Below are 17639 nucleotides of genomic sequence, written 5' to 3' on the forward strand. Positions count from 1 at the left end.
GTCCAGCGGTAGTGCAGTAGGTTAAATGCAAGTGGCGCAAAGCGCGACGACTGGCATTAAGAATCCCGGTTCAAGCCCCCTGCTCCCCACCTGCAGGGGAGTCGCGGTGAAACAGGTCTGCAGGTGTCTGTCTATCTTTCTCTCTCCCTCTCTGCCCAAAGACTCCTTTTCTTCTCTTTCCCATGGAAGGAGACCTTCTCTCATGATTTCATATCAGGAAATCCTGGATTTATAACAAGTCTTTGCTGAGGGATGGTGCTTGTGTTGTATGGGTGAAGTTAGAGCACTTCTGGCAGTGGTGTGCAGTTATTTAAAAACCTCTGTGCTGAGGTTTTCAAAACAGGGCTCTTTCACCACCTGCTTCAAATTCTCCTGGGGCGTGTTAAAATTCCAGTTCTCCACCCACACCATTCAATAGGCTCTAGGAGGGTGGGGCTTCCAGATCTCCAGGCTAAACTTCAATTCAAGCTGGAGCTTAAGTAAATAGGTTTGGAAAAACCAGTGTTACTGGCTGAGAATGTTGATTAATAAACACTCCCACCTAATTGAATTCAGCCTCAGAACATCCGAGTAATGCAAGGCAGAGAGTGCTTTTTCTTTTCTTGTCTCTTTGTCACCAGATGTGTGACAAATGTAATCTCTGGACAAAGCAAACAGCAGAGGAGAGTAGCTTTGCTCCTGTTGCAGTAGGCAGGGGTTAAGGAGTGGCATTCCACCTCTTGACTCCCACCTTGAGCAAATCTCCTCTCTTCCCTGCCCCAGAAAGCAGTTGGGGGAGGAGGAGTGGGAGTAGGCCTGGCTTAAATCAAATACTAATGTGAAGAACACACACATTATTTTGCACAAGGTTCAAGCCCCTGGCCTCCACCTGCAAAGGGAGAAGCTTTATGAACAGTGGAGCTGTACTGCAGGTGTCTCTCCTCTCTGTTTTTCAGGCTCTACTTATAAAAAAAAAAAGTCACTGTGAACAGGTGGAGTCACCAGGGACCCAGTCCCAATATATAACCCTCGTCTGAAAATAAGAAATAAACAACTGACTTCACTAAATGAAAATGACCTTGAAGAAATTACTAGATTCAGTAATGAATGATGCCTAACGCATAGCACCTGTGTGTCCCTCTCCCAGCAGATGGTGCTGAGACCCATTAGTGTCAGCCTCTCCCCCAAGGGAAGGAAGCGCAGAAGTGCAGAGTAGCCCAGTTAGATTCCTATTTATTTATTTATTTATTTATTTATTTATTTACTGCCACAAGACTATCACTGGGGCTGGGTGTCAGCACTATGAATCCATGGCTCATGGCAGCTTTCTTTTCTTTTCTTTCTATTTTTATTTGAGAGAAATTGAGAGGGTAGGAGGAAATAGGGAGGGAGGGAGAAAGAGAGACACTTGCAGAGCTGCTTTACAACTTGTGAAGTGTTCCCCGCCCCTGCAGGAAGGGAGTGGGGCCCTTGCGCATGGTAATATCTGTGCCCAATACCTAATCCCTTTAATTAGATTTCTACCATTCAAAAGTTTTATTTATTACAAAAATCTGTACCTACAACCACTCATCCTCCACACCTTTTCTGATAAACTGGTCTGAGGAATCTCAATAGCAATGGCTGAAATCTAGTGTTTTATAATTGTCTCTTTTGTAGTAGTTTGCTGATTTGGAATAGAAGACTACATTTTTCTTCAAATAACCAGTTTTTGGGGCTGGGGAGATAGCACAGTAGTTGTGCAAAAGTTTTCAGACCTGAGGCTATGAAGTCCCAGAATCAATCCCTAGGACCCCTTATAAGCCAGAGCTGAGTAGTGCTCTGGTTAAAAAATAAATAAAATTTAAGGACAGGGGAGACAGCATAATGGTTATGCAAACAGACTCTCATGCTTGAGGCTCCTAAGTCCCAGGTTCAATCCCCCACACCACCATAAGCCTGAGCTGAGCAGTGCTCTGGTGTTTCTCTCTCTCTCTCTCTGTCTCTCTCTGTCTCTCTCTGTCTCTCTCTCTCCATCTCTCTCAAAAAATAAAATTAATTAAAAAATAATAAAATAAAAAATAAATAAAATTTAAAATAATTAAAGTAATATATAAAAATAATTGCAAATGTGTGTACCAGGTTTTTAGGACATCTACAAATTCCAGGCTTAATCCCACTCCACCTTCTGGTGTTTGTGTGGTCCTGACAGCTTTAACTCTTTTATTGCCTCTGCCTGTCTGTTAGTCCTTGTATACCTAACTGTGAATCATTAGCTAACCTTTCTTTGTGTTCTGTTTTACTATAAATCAAGAAATTCTGCTGAGACTTGAGACCCAGATCTTGCAGCCTGAGCTAACTCTAAGTTGGCACCAATAAACTCTGTTTTACTGCACCCCAGGTGTCATGACTTTTGTTTGGATTCCCTGTTTACATAATATAAAACAAAAATAAATAAAATAAAGATTTCCATAATAGGATGGGGGAGATAACTAAATGGACTACAAAACTCAGCAATAAAAAAAGCAAACAACCTCAGGAGTTTCTATGTCTTTTGTTATTCCTGTACCTGTGTGCTAGGCAAATGTCCTATTGATTAAGATGAATATTCTACCCGTATGTTTATGCCATTCTCTTGCTCCTATGCATCAGAAGCCAATGGTTCATAGAAAGTTCAAGCTTGCTATGTTTCTAGGGGCCTTAAACAAATTGAGCAGCCCATTTTTCATAAAATCTGTTCCATTGTTTGATCAAGGAGTTTTGTTCCTTACTGAGAAGGCACCAAGGTGGTGCTGACCTGGCCAGCCTCTCCATAAAGTTAAACTCTCTAGCTAGAATCCATCTTCTGTGTATGCTCACTATGTGACCTAGGTTCTTGTGTACTATTCCTGCATAAGGAAGTGGGAGCATAGTGGTGGATGGTAGATTAAAAGGCCCATTGTATCTAGGCAGGTACCATAACTTTCCATTAATTAATTATGCTATGTAAGGTGGCCCCTCCACTGTGGTACCCACCAATCTTTCTCTATATTTTAGGGGGAATACTAAAGGAAGTGTTGTAGATAAAGGGGAAACATTTTTTCCTATTGGAGCCTCCTGAAAAATTTCTGCATTACTGATATTGCTTGTTCCATTATGATCAATCTTACAGAGTGCAGTGCAGATTTTGTCATTATTTTTGTCATTGGTCAGGCTCTGAGCCTGGCCATAGGTAAATATTATTAAGACCACACAGAGCTTAATCCCAAGCCCTATACATGGCAAAAGGCGAGATGGTTTCAGTTTGGCCTGGAGAGTCCAGCAGTGCTGAACTTCCTGCGAAGCTGGTACTGTGTCAAGCAGCTCACATGGTGGCACCTGCACCACTCGTGGAGGCCATTTTCCCCCCCTTTTTGTTGCCTTTGTTGTTGTATTTATTGTTATTGTTGTCATTGCTGCTGCTGCTGTTATTGTTGCTGGATAGGCCATAGAGAAATCTAGCGAGGACAGGAAGACAAAGAGGGGGAGAAAAAGATAGACACCTGCAGACCTGCTTAACCACTTGTGAAGCGAACCCCCCCCCCCTGCAGGTAGGGAGCCAGGAACTCTAATCATGATTCTTATGCCACCTGCACTTAACCCGCTGCGCTACGACCAGACTCTCTACCAAAATGTGTTTTATTTTTGTCCTATATTCTTTTTGATATAGGCCCTGCTGTGTGAATCATCCATCATTCTCTGAGTAGTATTCATTAAAATGTGTGTTCTATAAGCAAAAGCCTTGAGAGGAAAAAAAGGGGGGAGCCTAAGTCATTACCTCTTATATTTCCCTCAGATATGAAAACATATCTCTTTACTGCCACAGTAGATTAAGTGTTAAATTCCCAAGCATGAGATCTTGGGTTCCATCCCCAACATTGACTGTGCCAGAGTGATGCTCTGGTTCTCTCTGTCTCATAACTGAATAAATAAATCTTAAAAACAACAGGAAAGGGAAACTAAAAGCAGGACCTGATCAAATTGTAAGTAGGGCACCAAAGTAAAAACCCAGTGGTGAGGGGTAGACATGCAGCTTCCTGGGCCAGTGGGGGGTGGGAGTGGGTCACAGTCTTTTGGTGGTGGGAATGGTGTTTATGTCCACTCCTAGTAAAATGTAGTCATATAAATCACTAGTTAATTAATATGAGAGGGGAAAAATTAATTGTATGTCTTGAAGTTTTTTAAAACACAGACTGAATCTTTTTAATACATAGGCTGTGTATTTGATATGCAGACTCTCTCAAAAGCCTAGACCAAGTAGATTAGAAGCAACCAATAGCACAGCTATATACAAGATACTGGGTACTGTACAGCAAACCCTAACAAAAGGACTTTTCAAAGTTAACCCAATTACCAAATAATGTGATGATAACATTAACTATCGATTGTCTTTTTGAATCCTAAGACAGCAGGAACCTCACATCTCCACTATAGAGCCTCTACTTCCCCCAGTCCTGGAACCCTTGGATAAGGCCCACTTTCCCGTATGCCTCTCCCAATCCATATTAAATAATATTGCATCTGCCGATCACAACCTAATCAACACAACGATTGCCACCTCAACATGCTTCACTTCAGACTGTGTCCAGAGACTTCACATGTGGAATGACAACCCTTCAGCTTCATTACTCGGGTGAGACCTTTCCTTTCATAGTATACTCTAATTCCATCTCAGGTGGTTCACTTTCTAACAAAGTCCCAAAACCTAGATATACACCAGTTTCTATGAGAGAGAGCTTATGTGCACATGTATCCATAAACTACTATAAAATATATACCTGAAAGCAGAAGTACACTAGAGTTTGCAGTGAGTACCCCCCTAACACTTCGTCTCCACTATTCCAAGCTTTGGGTCCATGATTGCTCAACAATTTGTTTGGCTTTGTATGTTAACTCTCTTTTCAGTCACCAGGTTCCAGATGCCATCAGGATGCCGGCCAGGCTTCCCTAGACTGAAGACCCCACCAATGTGTCCTGGAGCTCAGCTTCCCCAGAGACCCACCCTACTAGGGAAAGAGAGAGGCAGACTGGGAGTATGGACCGACCAGTCAACGCCCATGTTCAGTGGGGAAGCAATTACAGAAGCCAGACCTTCCACTTTCTGCAACCCACAATGACCCTGGGTCCATGCTCCCAGAGGGATAGAGAATGGGAAAACTATCAGGGGAGGGGGTGGGATATGGAGATTGGGTGGTGGGAATTGTGTGGAGTTGTACCCCTCCTACCCTATGGTTTTGTTAATTTATTCTTTCTTAAATAAAAAATAATAATAAATTTTTAAAAAACAGGAAAGAGAGAGAGAGGAGAGAGAAAAGACATATCTCTTAAACTGGTATTTCTCAAATCTTCACAAACTTCCATTTTCTAGTAAAGATAAATCTGGTAACCTGGTGCGAAGCCCTGCAGAGACCCTGGCAAAAGGCAGTACATTCCCCACTCCCCCACCTCCTGAATGCCTCAAGCTGGTCAAGGACACTACCAGTGCTCAGTACACAGCAGACCAGTGTGTGCACTCAACCAGATGTGCCACCACCAGACCCCTGTTTGAGAGAGGGAGAGACAGAGAGAGAGACCAAGACCAGAGCACTGCTCAACTCTGACTTATGGTGATACTGAGGGTTGAACCTAGGATGCTGGAGCCTCAGGCATGACAGTTATTTTTAAGACCACTGTGCTATCTCCTCAGCCTGTTTTTTTGTTTGTTTGTTTGGTTGGTTGGTTGGTTGGTTTTGTCTTATTTGTAGAGAAAGAAATTGAGAATGAGGGGTACAGAGAGAGAGATAAAGGGAGACACCAGAGACTCTGCGTCACTGCTCATGAAGGTTCCCCCCCCTGCAGGTGGGGATCTGGGGATTGAAGCCTGGTCCTTGCTCATGGTAAAGTGTGTGTTCTACCGGATGTTCCACTGCCTGACTCCTTAGGGTTGTCTTTCAACTCTTAGGCCTGTCTCACAGGTCTGGAACTGTCACTTTCATCTACCTGACAACTCTGGGCCATTGGCAATGGCTGATCATTCGTCTGGAACCTTCCCCCCACCCTTTATGCTTCCTCTTTGCATCCTTTGTGACTCACTGGTAAGTCCTTAAGAAATCACCCTTCTCCAGGACTCTATTCTAGACCCATCCCCCTTCCAGTCTCATAACCCAACCTGTCCTGAGTGGCTTCCCCATTCCAATGGTCCAGGTGCCTCCCCCTGGCTCCACATTTCCCTCTGGCTCTCTGCTGGGCCTTGAGCTCAATGGTCCCAAGGCACACTCGCCCCCCATCTGCTCTTCCTACTGTGTCCCATATTTCATCAGCTGATGCCACCATCCACCAAATTTCCCCAGAAGAACTCAGAAGTGTTCCCCATAACCTGTCAGCAGTGTCTGATGATTCTCTGACCTCCCAATCCATTACCATTATCACTGCTCTTTAAACCCAGGAGCCAAACACATCCAACTGGGGTCCTTGCCTCCACACCTTATCTTACTTCTTAAAAATCATACCTCCAGTCCACTCTCAACTCTGCAGTGACAGGGACCTTTCTAAAATATAAGTCTGATCTTGTTGTTCTTTCCCTTTAAATCTCTGAGTCTGCCTATAAATCAGATTGTTATTATGCCTTTCAAACCTCTTCATTCTCTGGATCAAACCTATCTCCCCATCCCACATATAGTAGATAAAAACTATGGGCTTGGGCAGGGGTAGATAACATGATGGTTATGCAAAGAGACTCTCATGCCTGAGGCTCCAAAAATTCCAGATTCAGTCCCTTGCACCACCGTAAACTAAAGCTGAGATGTGCTCTGGTAAAATAATACTAACAACAACAACAATAATAATAATAATAATAATAATAAATACATCAAATCTTATTTTTAAAAATATTTTTTAAAAACATGGGCTTTTGAGGCCCTGTGTTAGATCCTAGCACCAAAACCAAAATAAAACAACAAAAATAACAAATAATGCGAGTCCTTCATACATGCTAATTACTTCATACATCTCAGTTTAGTGGTGTAGGGAAATCAAAAAGGAAAGAATCACACACACACACACACACACACAAATGCTATCATTTACTGTATGAAAATGTGAGCCAGGAATCATTGTAGTTTCCCCTGGCAGAGCAGTCAGCAGATAGTTTTGTTGTTGTTGTTGTTGTTGTTGTTGTTGTTGTTTCTGAGATAAGGAGTTGTTGTGACCCCAACAGGAGTTTGGGACTATTAGCATACAAATGACTTCACCCTGAGGAGGTGCTTCAGAGAAGGGAATGTATAAAAGCAAGGGACTTTGAACTCGTCCTGCTTATTAGCTGTTGTTTTTGTTTGTTTGTTTGTTTGTTTTTTATTATTTTTTATTTAAGAAAGGATTAATTAACAAAACCATAGGGTAGGAGGGGTACAATTCCCACCACCCAATCTCCATATCCCACCCCCTCCCCTGATAGTTTTCCCATTCTCTATCCCTCTGGGAGCATGGACCCAGGGTCATTGTGGGTTGCAGAAGGTAGAAGGTCTGGCTTCTGTAATTGCTTCCCTGCTGAACATGGGCGTTGACTGGTCGGTCCATACTCCCAGTCTGCCTCTCTCTTTCCCTAGTAGGGTGGGTCTCTGGGGAAGCTGAGCTCCAGGACACATTGGTGGGGTCTTCAATCCAGGGAAGTCTGGCTGGCAAAGAAGAAGTAGAAACGCAAAGCAGAAATTGACTGAGTTTGGAGTATGGCACCAAAGTAAGAAAGCAGAAGTACACTAGAGTTTGCAGTGAGTACCTCCCTAATACTTCCTCTCCACTTTTCCAAGCTTTGGGTCCATGATTGCTCAAAAATTTGTTTGGCTTTGTATGTTATTAGCTGTTGTTGCTGCTTCTCCTGATCTGAAGCATCTCTGGGCAGAGGTGCGCCAGGTTCCCCCATGGCTACTTCTCCTGGAAACTAAACACGTGTGATTCTGTTAGCCGGTAAACTTTTAGACCCCTCTACAGTCATGAGCAACCTTTACAAGAACTGATAACTGTTTATCTTAAGGAACTAAACTTTTGATAACTATATTCAGACTTTATAGACCTAGCATACTCTTAACCCTTGATAAGTGCTTAATTTGCCTTTTGCCTGTTTCATCCTAACAAACCTTGTATTTTTAAACCAGTTTTTAAACCAGTTTTAAACCAGTTTAAACCAGTTTTTTAAACCAGCTCCCCGCTGTGAATCCTTTTACCTGCAGCAGCCCCCACCAAAACCTCTTTTTTTTTTTAATTTCTTTATTGGGGAATTAATGTTTTACATTCAACAGTAAATACAGTAGTTTGTACATGCATAACATTTCCCAGTTTCCCATATAACAATACAACCCCCACTAGGTCCTCTGTCATCTTTCTTGGATCTATAGTCTCCCCACCCACGCACCCCAGAGTCTTTTACTTTGGTGCAATATGCCAATTCCATTTCAGGTTCTACTTGTGTTTTCTTTTCTGACCTTGTTTTTCAACTTCTGCCTGAGAGTGAGATCATCCCATATTCATCCTTCTGTTTCTGACTTATTTCACTTAACATGATTTCTTCAAGCTCCATCCAAGATCAGCTGAAAACGGTGAAGTCACCATTTTTTACAGCTGGTAGTATTGCATTGTGTATATATACCACAACTTGCTCAGCCGCTCATCTGTTGTTGGACACCTGGGTTGCTTCCAGGTCCAAAACCTCTTTTTTTTTTAAATTTATTTCTTTATTGGGGAATAAATGTTTTACATTCAACAGTAAATACAATAGTTTGTACATGCATAACATTCCCCAGTTTCCCATTTAACAATACAACCCCCACTATGTCATTTATCATCCTTCATGGACCTGTATTCTCCCCACCCACCCACCCCAGAGTCTTTTACTTGGGTGCAATATGTCAATTACATTTCAGGTTCTACTTGGGTTTTCTGATCTTGTTTTTCAACTTCTGCCTGAGAGTGAGATCATCCCATATTCATCCTTCTGTTTCTGACTTATTTAACTCAACATGATTTTTTCAAGGTCCATCCAAGATCGGCTGAAAACGGTGAGGTCACCATTTTTTACAGCTGAGTAGTATTCCATTGTGTATATATACCACAGCTTGCTCAGCCACTCATCTGTTGTTGGACACCTGGGTTGCTTCCAGGTTTTGGCTATTACAAATTGTGCTGCCAAGAACATATGTGTACACAGATCTTTTTGGATGGATGTGTTGAGTTCCTTAGGATATATCCCCAGGAGAGGAATTGCAGGGTCATAGGGTAGGTACATTTCTAGCCTTCTGAGAGTTCTCCAGACTGTTCTCCACAGAGGTTGGACCAATTGACATTCCCACCAGCAGTGCAGGAGGGTTCCTTTGACCCCACACCCTCTCCAGCATTTGCTGCTGTTACCTTTTCTGATGTGTGACATTCTCACAGGAGTGAAGTGATATCTCATTGTTGTCTTGATTTGCATTTCTCTGACAATCAGAGACTTGGAGCATTTTTTCATGTGTTTCTCCAAAACCTCTTTTTAAGTTAAATAACAACAAGGAGTCAGGAAAAATATGAAACAAATATGTCCAAAAACAAATATGAAAATATTTTTTAATTTTTCCCCATTTTGTTGCCCTTGTTGTCATCTTTTTTATTGTTGTTATTAATGTTGTTGTTGGATAGGATAGAGAGAAATCTAGGGAGGAGGGGAAGACAGAGGGGGAGAGAAAGATAGATACCTGCAGACCTGCTTCACTGCCTGTGAAGCAAGCTGCCTGCAAGTGGGGAACCTGGGGCTCAAACCTGGATCTTTACCCTGGTTCTTGTGCTTCATGCCATGTGTGCTTTACTCACTGAGCTACCACCTGGCCCCTGAAAATGTGTTTTTGGAAGTAAGAATATATATTATACATTTTTAAGTATTTGCTGCTGGAATTTAAATACATTTATTTTGCTTAAAACAGTAATCACTAATCAATTTTCAAGTGTTTTATTTATCTTATTTTAAAAAGAGTGATACAGAGAGACACCAAAGCACTGCTCATTCAGCTCAGGCTGATGGTGGTGCTGGAGATTGAACCCAAAACCTCAGAACCTCTCAGGCATGAGAGTCCTTTGCATAACCATTATGTTATCTCCCTGAGCCAATTAAAATTTTTTTGAAATATTTTCTTTTTTAAAAAAATATTTATTTATTACCTTTTGTTGCCCTTTTTTATTGTTGTCGCTATTATTGTTGTTGTTATTGATGTTGTCATTGTTGGATAGGACAGAGAGAAATGGAGAAAGGAGGGGAAGACAGAGAGGGAGAAAGATAGACACCTGCAGACCTGCTTCATTGCTTGTGAAGCAACTCCCCTGTAGGTGGGGAGGCGGGGGCTCGAACGGGTTCCTTATGCCAGTCCTTGTGCTTTGTGACACCTGCACTTAACCCAATTAGTTTTTTTTAATGTGATATCCACTATAATGAGCATTCCAGAACTGTCTGGATAACACAGTGCTTCTACATCGAACTTTGAGCTGCAGACTCATTTTTGCTTAGGGATATTATCTGATATCACTCTCTTTTTTTAATTTTTTTTTCTTTTTTGATAGACAGGGGAGATAGATCGATGATAGTCTGACCTGAAGCACTGCTTCACCACTCATGTAGCTTCCTCCCTGCAAATGGAGACCAGTGGTGTGAACCCAGGGCTTTGCACATTGCAATGTTCTCTTAACCAGATGCCCCACTGCCCTGTCTTTATCTGACCTTCTGTGACATCTTCAGCTATATACATTATATCTTCAGCTATATACATTGTATCTTCAGGGCTCAACTCAACTTTTCTTTTAAAAACATTTTTGTCTTGCTTTATACTGAAAGAAAAGAGAGATGAGAGCATTGCTTGCTCCAGCATTCATTGTGTTCTAATGTATATATGTGCTGCTTAACTCTGGGGATTGAACTTGGCATCTTTGTTTTCTCAGGCATGAAAGTCACTTGCATAACTATTGTGCTATCTTCCCAACCCATATTTGATATGAAATCAGAGAGAGAGAGATTCAGTTCCAGGGACTGAAAACAAGACAGCTTGCTCTCAAGTCCAATGCTTTATCAACTGAAACATCTCCCAGACCCATAATGTTTTATTTGTTTGTACCTTTCTCTTTATGCTGTGCTAGAGATCAAAGTAGAACCCTAAGCAGGGAAGACATATACCCCACCACTGAGGACAACCCCTCACCACCACCACTGCCTCATTGTTGGGAACACTCTTTCACTTACTGTGAGCAAAAGGAATTATGGGACATGAACATAATTAGCATATGGCTGATGTCAAGAGCATAGGGATTGTGGGTATGGGAGGTTTCTTAAGCAAGAGTCTCACAGAAGGTCAGCCCCTTCAGCTCTCTTAACTCCCTTTCACTGTTGCTGTTCCTGTCTGATTTTCTCCCCAGTCCTGGGTGATGTTGTGCTTGCCAGACCTGCACATGCTGTAGCTGAACACTGGTAAACTAAGTATGAGGACTTAAGGCTCCTGCCACATATTTTGCTAGCCTTCCCCCGACCCCTGGCTATTTTTTTATAAACAATTTTTTTTTAGATTTTATTTATTTATTCATGAAGATAGAAGGAGAGAGAGAGAAAGAACCAGACATTACTCTGGTACATGTGCTGCCAGGGATTGAACTCAGGACCTCATGCTTGAGAGTCTGATGCTTTATCCACTGCACCACCTCCTGGACCACCCCCTGGCTATTTTCTCATAGTGTTTTTTAATGTACCTAATGAACCTGCCATTTTTGATAAACTCCAAGCAAAAGTCCAACAGAAGCCTTTAGTTTCCTATGGTATCCCATTATCTTTCCTCTGGGAAGCTTTCCCAGATTTCCCTAATGTGGACAAAATTCATTCCTGTAGCTGAGGGTGCAAGGCTCTATCCTAGTATCATCATTGTCTATTGCAATTATTTAAAGATTTGCTTATGAATGAGAGATTGGAGAAGACCAAAACATCACTCTGGCACATGTGGGTGCCAGGACTCAAACTCTGGATTTTTTTTTTTAATTTTTTATAATTTTTAAAAAATATTTATTTATTCCCTTTTGTTGCCCTTGTTACTTTATTGATGTCATTGTTGTTGGATAGGACAGAGAGAAATGGGGAGAGGAAGGGAAAACAGAGGGGGAGAGAAAGATAGACACCTACAGACCTGCTTCACCACCTGTGAAGTGACTCCCCTACAGGTGGAGAGCTGGGGGTTTGAACCGGGATCCTTATGCTGGTTCTTGCGCTTAACCTGCTGCGCTACTGCCCGACTCCCTCAAACTCTGGATTTTATGCTCACATGTTGTTAAAATTTGGAGGCTCTAGCCGGGCTGGCTTGCTTCACAGGTGGGTAACAGAGACGCGGAGACAACGGCTGGGCAGGGAAGCTGTATTTCTTTATTCAGGAACAACGATTCATAAACTAAGACAAACTAATCACCAAACAGAACTCTGCTGTCTCTTTGTGGCGGCACAAACACTCTCTCTTACTCTTGAACTCAGGAACTCTCCAACTCTGGCACTCTGGAACTCTCGTACTGGGGAACCCTCTGAAACTCTTCCACTGTGGAACTGTCTCTTACTCTGTAACTCTGAAACTCTCGAACTCAGGAACTCCGGAACTCTCAGACTCAGGAACCCTCTCTCGGGGTTCCTTGGGGCGGGGCCAAGCAGGCCCGTGAAATTAACAGGACTGATCCAATTCTCTTGGCGGGGGAGGGCTAGAACAAACCAATGTAAAGCATACGACACTTACAGGTTACATGCTCCACCACTGAGCATAGCCCAGGCTGCTGCTGGGATGCTTCTCTCTCTCCATCTCTCTCTCTCTCTCTCTCCCTCCTCCTTCTTCCCCTTCCATTCTTTTTTTTTTTTTTAAGATTTTATTTATTTATGAGAAAGACAGGAGGAGAGAGAAAAAAAGAACCAGACATCACTCTGGCACATGTGCTGCCAGGGATCAAACTCAGGATCTCATGCTTGAGAGTTCAAAGTGTTATCACTCTGCCACCTTCCTCTCCTGGACCACTCCCTTCCATTCTTACTATTATATTTATTTGTTATTGGATAGAGACAGCAAGAATTTGAGAGGGAAGGGGTGATAGAGAGGGAGAGAGACAGAGAGACACCTGCAGCACTGCCTCACCACTCATGAAGCTTTTCCCCTGCAGGTGGGGGCTGGGAGCTCAAATCCTGGTCCTTGGGCATTGTTACATATGTGCTCAACCAGGTGAGCCACTACCCACCCGTCTTCTTATTTTCTTCCTCCTCTTCCTCCCCCTCCTTTTCCCTCCCTCTTCCTTCTTCCTATTATACTTGATAGGACAGAGAGAAATTGAGAGGGGAGGGACAGACAGAGAGGGAGAAAGACATCTGCAAATACTGTAGTCCACCAGAGCAGTGAAGCCCCAAAAATGCCAAAATAAATAAGTAAAAAAGAATAAGATTGTTAAGCAAAAAACTGTGTAGCATAGCAGAACCTTGCAATATATACTCCAAAGTTTCTTCTACAGTTTACTTATCTTCTGGACTGTGTATAGAGCATTACTCTGGCATATACAATCCCAGGGACTGAACTCAGGACTGTTGGCACTGTCTGCTGCACCATGTCCCCAATCTCTTCCCTAAATAATTAAAATGCTGTTGAAACTGTGCCTCCAAAGAGACAGGACAATCTGACAAACCCTCAAGGGAAGAGGTGACCTGGAATTGATAGACTGGGTGAGTCTCAGGATTAGTTAGCTTGCTAAAACTGAATTTGGAGAACAAAAGGACAAAAATCAGAGGCTCCCCTGCCTCCTCATTGCTGCCCCCCCCCCCCCCAAGTAGTTAAGAACAGTACAACTTTTGGTTTAGGGGAAAAGTCATGGGATCCAGGAGACACTAAGATCTATGACCTGATGGCATCAGGACCTCATCCTTTTTGTCACAATATCCATCCCGGGTTCCCCAGCCCTTCCTTTGGCCTGTGTTCCCTGAGAAAATGGTGTTGGTGGTGGGGCTGATTTAGTCATTCTGGCCTCTTATATTGTTTTTTTATTTTTAAAGACAGAGGCAGAAAGCATTGAAATTTCCTCCTGGGGGCTGGAAGCTGGGTCTCACTCATGACCATGCAGGCACTCTCCCAGGTGAGTTATCTCACCAGCTCCATCAACACTCCTCTTTTGAAATATTGCAGTTATATTCAACCTGATATCAACTGCTTATTTATTTATTTATTTATTTATTACCAGAGCACTGCTCAGCTCTGGCTTATGATGATGCTGAGGATTGAACCTGGGTCCTTTGGTGCTTCAGGTATGAAAGGCTTTTTGTGGGCTAGGGAGATAGGATAATGGTTATGCATGGGGCAGGGGTAGATAGCTTAATGGTTATGCAAAGAGACTCTCATGCCTGAGGCTCCAAGATCCCAGGTTCAATTCCCTGTACCACCATAAGCCAGAGCTGAGCAGTGCTCTGGTTAAAAAAAAAAAAAAAAATGGTTATGCACAAAAGCCTTTCATGCCTGAGGCACCAAAAGGTCTCAGGTGCCAGGTTCAATCTCTGGCACCACCACAAGCTAGTGTTCTTGTATAAAAAGAATGAAAGGAAGGAAGGGAGGGAAAAAATAGAAACATTTTTTTTCATAATCACTATGCTATCTTCCCATTCCTCTACTTGATATCAATCTTTCTCTCTCTCTCTCTCTCTTTCTCTCTCTCTCTCTCTCTCTCCCAGAGCATTGCTCAGCTCTGGTTTATGGTAGTATATGGGATTGAACCTGGGACTTTGGCACCTCAGGCATAACAGTCTGTTTGCATAACCATTATGCTATCTACCCCTACCCCTTGCTGTCAATTTTCTAAGTGCAGGAGTAATCTTTTTAATTTTATCTGACAATACTTACTGAGGGTCAAGCACTGTACTAACATACAGGATGTGATTCTGATATCACAATAACCTAAAGCAAGGCATTTACCAGGATGTGTTCTCCCCTTGGCTGAGTACTATGCAATGATGCTTGTGTTCTCATTTCCATGGATGTGAAATAGTTTCTTTAAAGTTCTATACTTGTAATAAGCTCACAAGATGGTTAAACTGACCCAAGCTCTTGGATTTCCCTTTGTAGCCTGTTGGAATAATTGAACATTTCAGCTTGTTCTTCATTCTTTTTTGTTTGTTTGTTTTGTTTTGTTCTTTATTCTAAGTCAAGGTCAGAATGGCCTGATGAATACTGGGTAAGAGGATAAGGTAGGAGAAACTGAAATAGAATTTTCCAGGCTGTTTCCCAGAACGATGAAACTAAAAAAGCCTTTCCTTTGCTTCCCCCCCTCTTTTTAAAAATTATTTATTTATTCCCTTTTTGTTGCCCTTGTTGTTTTGTTGTTGTAGTTATTATTGTCTGTCTTCATTGTTGGATAGGACAGAGAGAAATGGAAAAGGATGGGGAAGACAGAGAGGAGAGAGAAAGAGACACCTGCAGACCTGCTTCACCATTTGTGAAACAACTCCCCTTGCAGGTCGGGAGCCGACTCTGGGATCCTTACACCAGCCCTTGGGCTTTGGCCACGTGTGCTTAACCCACTGTGCTACCGGCGGACTCCTTCCTTTGCTTTTTTTTTTTTTTAATACTTATTTATTGTACTTTGATGACAGTGATACACAGAGAATGATACAGAAAGAAAAATACAAAAAGATTAGTACTGCTCAGTTCTGGTTTATAATGGTGTTAGGGATTGAATCTGAGACCTTGGTGCTTCTGGCATGAAAATCTTTTGCATAACATTATGCTGTCTCCCCAGCCCTCCTTTGCTCTTACAGAGTGGAGAGGTAGCAACATTGGCTTGAAAATGTTCACTAAGTCCTGCCTTTCTCCCATAAAGGTCTTTTCTTTCTTGGCCTTCACTAAAAGGATCAGTCCCACTAAGTGTGATGCCCAGATTGTCCTGGGGCTTAGTCTGGAATCATCCTGACCCATCATGAGGACTTTTTTCTCTTCTTTCTTTCCCCCCTTCTTTCAAGAGGTTTCAATCTTCTTTTTGAGTGATCAGAAAATATATTTCTAAAAATTAATCCATTAAAAATTATGTGTAATTCCTTGTTATTATTGCATGAAACCATTCTTCTTTTTAAAATTTTTTTTATATTTATTTATTTTCCCTTTTGCTGCCTTTGTTGTTTTTTTACTGTTGTAGCTATTATTGCTGTTGTTGTCATCGTTGTTGCATAGGACAGAGAGAAATGGAGAGAGGAGGGGAAGACAGAGATGGGGGAGAGAATGATAGATACCTGTAGACCTGCTTCACCACTTGTGAAGCGACTCCCCTTGCAGGTAAGGAGCCAGGGGCTCAAACCGGGATCCTTACGAGGGTCCTTGCGCTGGTCGGTTTGCTTTGCACCATGTGAGCTTAACCCACTGCGCTAACACCAGACTCCCGCATGAAACCATTCTAATCAAAGACACACCGGAGTGAAGATGAGCATTTGCTTTCCTGTTGTGCCTTGCCTTGAATTCTGTCCTCAAACCCTGCTCTTCTTTCTCGGCCTGATCTGTGAGTCCATGTATCTTCTGGGTTGCAAAGCAGAGCATGGAGCTGGGTGCAATGGCAATCTGCCTTTTTAATTGTGGTAAATGTGGCTGCTGGGATCCAGGGTTCTGACATGACCCAGGATTGAAAAGATTAACTCAAAGATTTGTCCACAAGTGAAAGAGTAGTCTGAAATGGCTACACCAGTATGTTTTACCAAGTGTGGCTCTGAATAGACTTCCCTCATGGTATTTATTAACAGAAGTCCCCAGTACACCACAGCATGGATTGAGGAACAGCAAAAGCATTTCTGCAGAGGAACACAAGTTACAACAGTTAATGCTAGACCACCAGAGCATAATCATGTAGCCCTCTGGTATATACTGTGGGTATAGACTATGCCTGTATCACTCATACCGTATCACTCAAAGTCTGTTCAGCTCTCTTAAGTTCTGTCCATGAATGAGATCATCCCATATTCACCTTTCTCTTTTTGCCTTATCTCACTTAATAGATCTTTTCAAGATCCAGGTGAAGAAGGTGAAGTCACCATTTTTAATAGCTGAGTAGTATCCCATTGTGTATATATATCACAATTTGCTCAGCCACTCATATGTTGTTGGATACATGGGTTGCTTCTAGGTTTTGTTTATCACTAATGTGCTGCTATGAACATAGGTATAAGCAGATCTTTTAGGATGGGTGTGTTTGTAGCGTAAACACAAAGTAAAACTTGGACTGGTTAGTTGTGTTACACCAGGGCAAATGAATGTGGGGAGGGAGGATATGGAGAGGGGTGCGAGGCAGGGTGGGGGTGGGGGTGGGTGGGTCTGGTGCATGATGATGGAAAAGGACCTAAACTGGGGTGAGAGTATTTTGCTGACATCTATCATGGCAAGCGAGATAGGAAATTGTACCCGTATGCCAACAACTATACTATAAACCTTAGCCTCCCAATATAAACAAATAAATAAATGGGCCAGGTGGTGGCGCACCTGGTTAAACATCCACATAACTGTGAGTAAGGACCCATGTTCAAGCCCCTGGTCCTCACATGCAGGGGGAAAGCTTCACGAGTGGTGAGGCAGGGCTGCAGGTGTCTCTCTGTCTTTCTCCTTTTCCATCTCCCTCCCTCCCTCCTGTTAGCGAGCATAAATCAAACC

Source organism: Erinaceus europaeus, chromosome 3 (genome assembly GCF_950295315.1).
Source record: "Erinaceus europaeus chromosome 3, mEriEur2.1, whole genome shotgun sequence".
NCBI lineage: Eukaryota > Metazoa > Chordata > Mammalia > Eulipotyphla > Erinaceidae > Erinaceus > Erinaceus europaeus.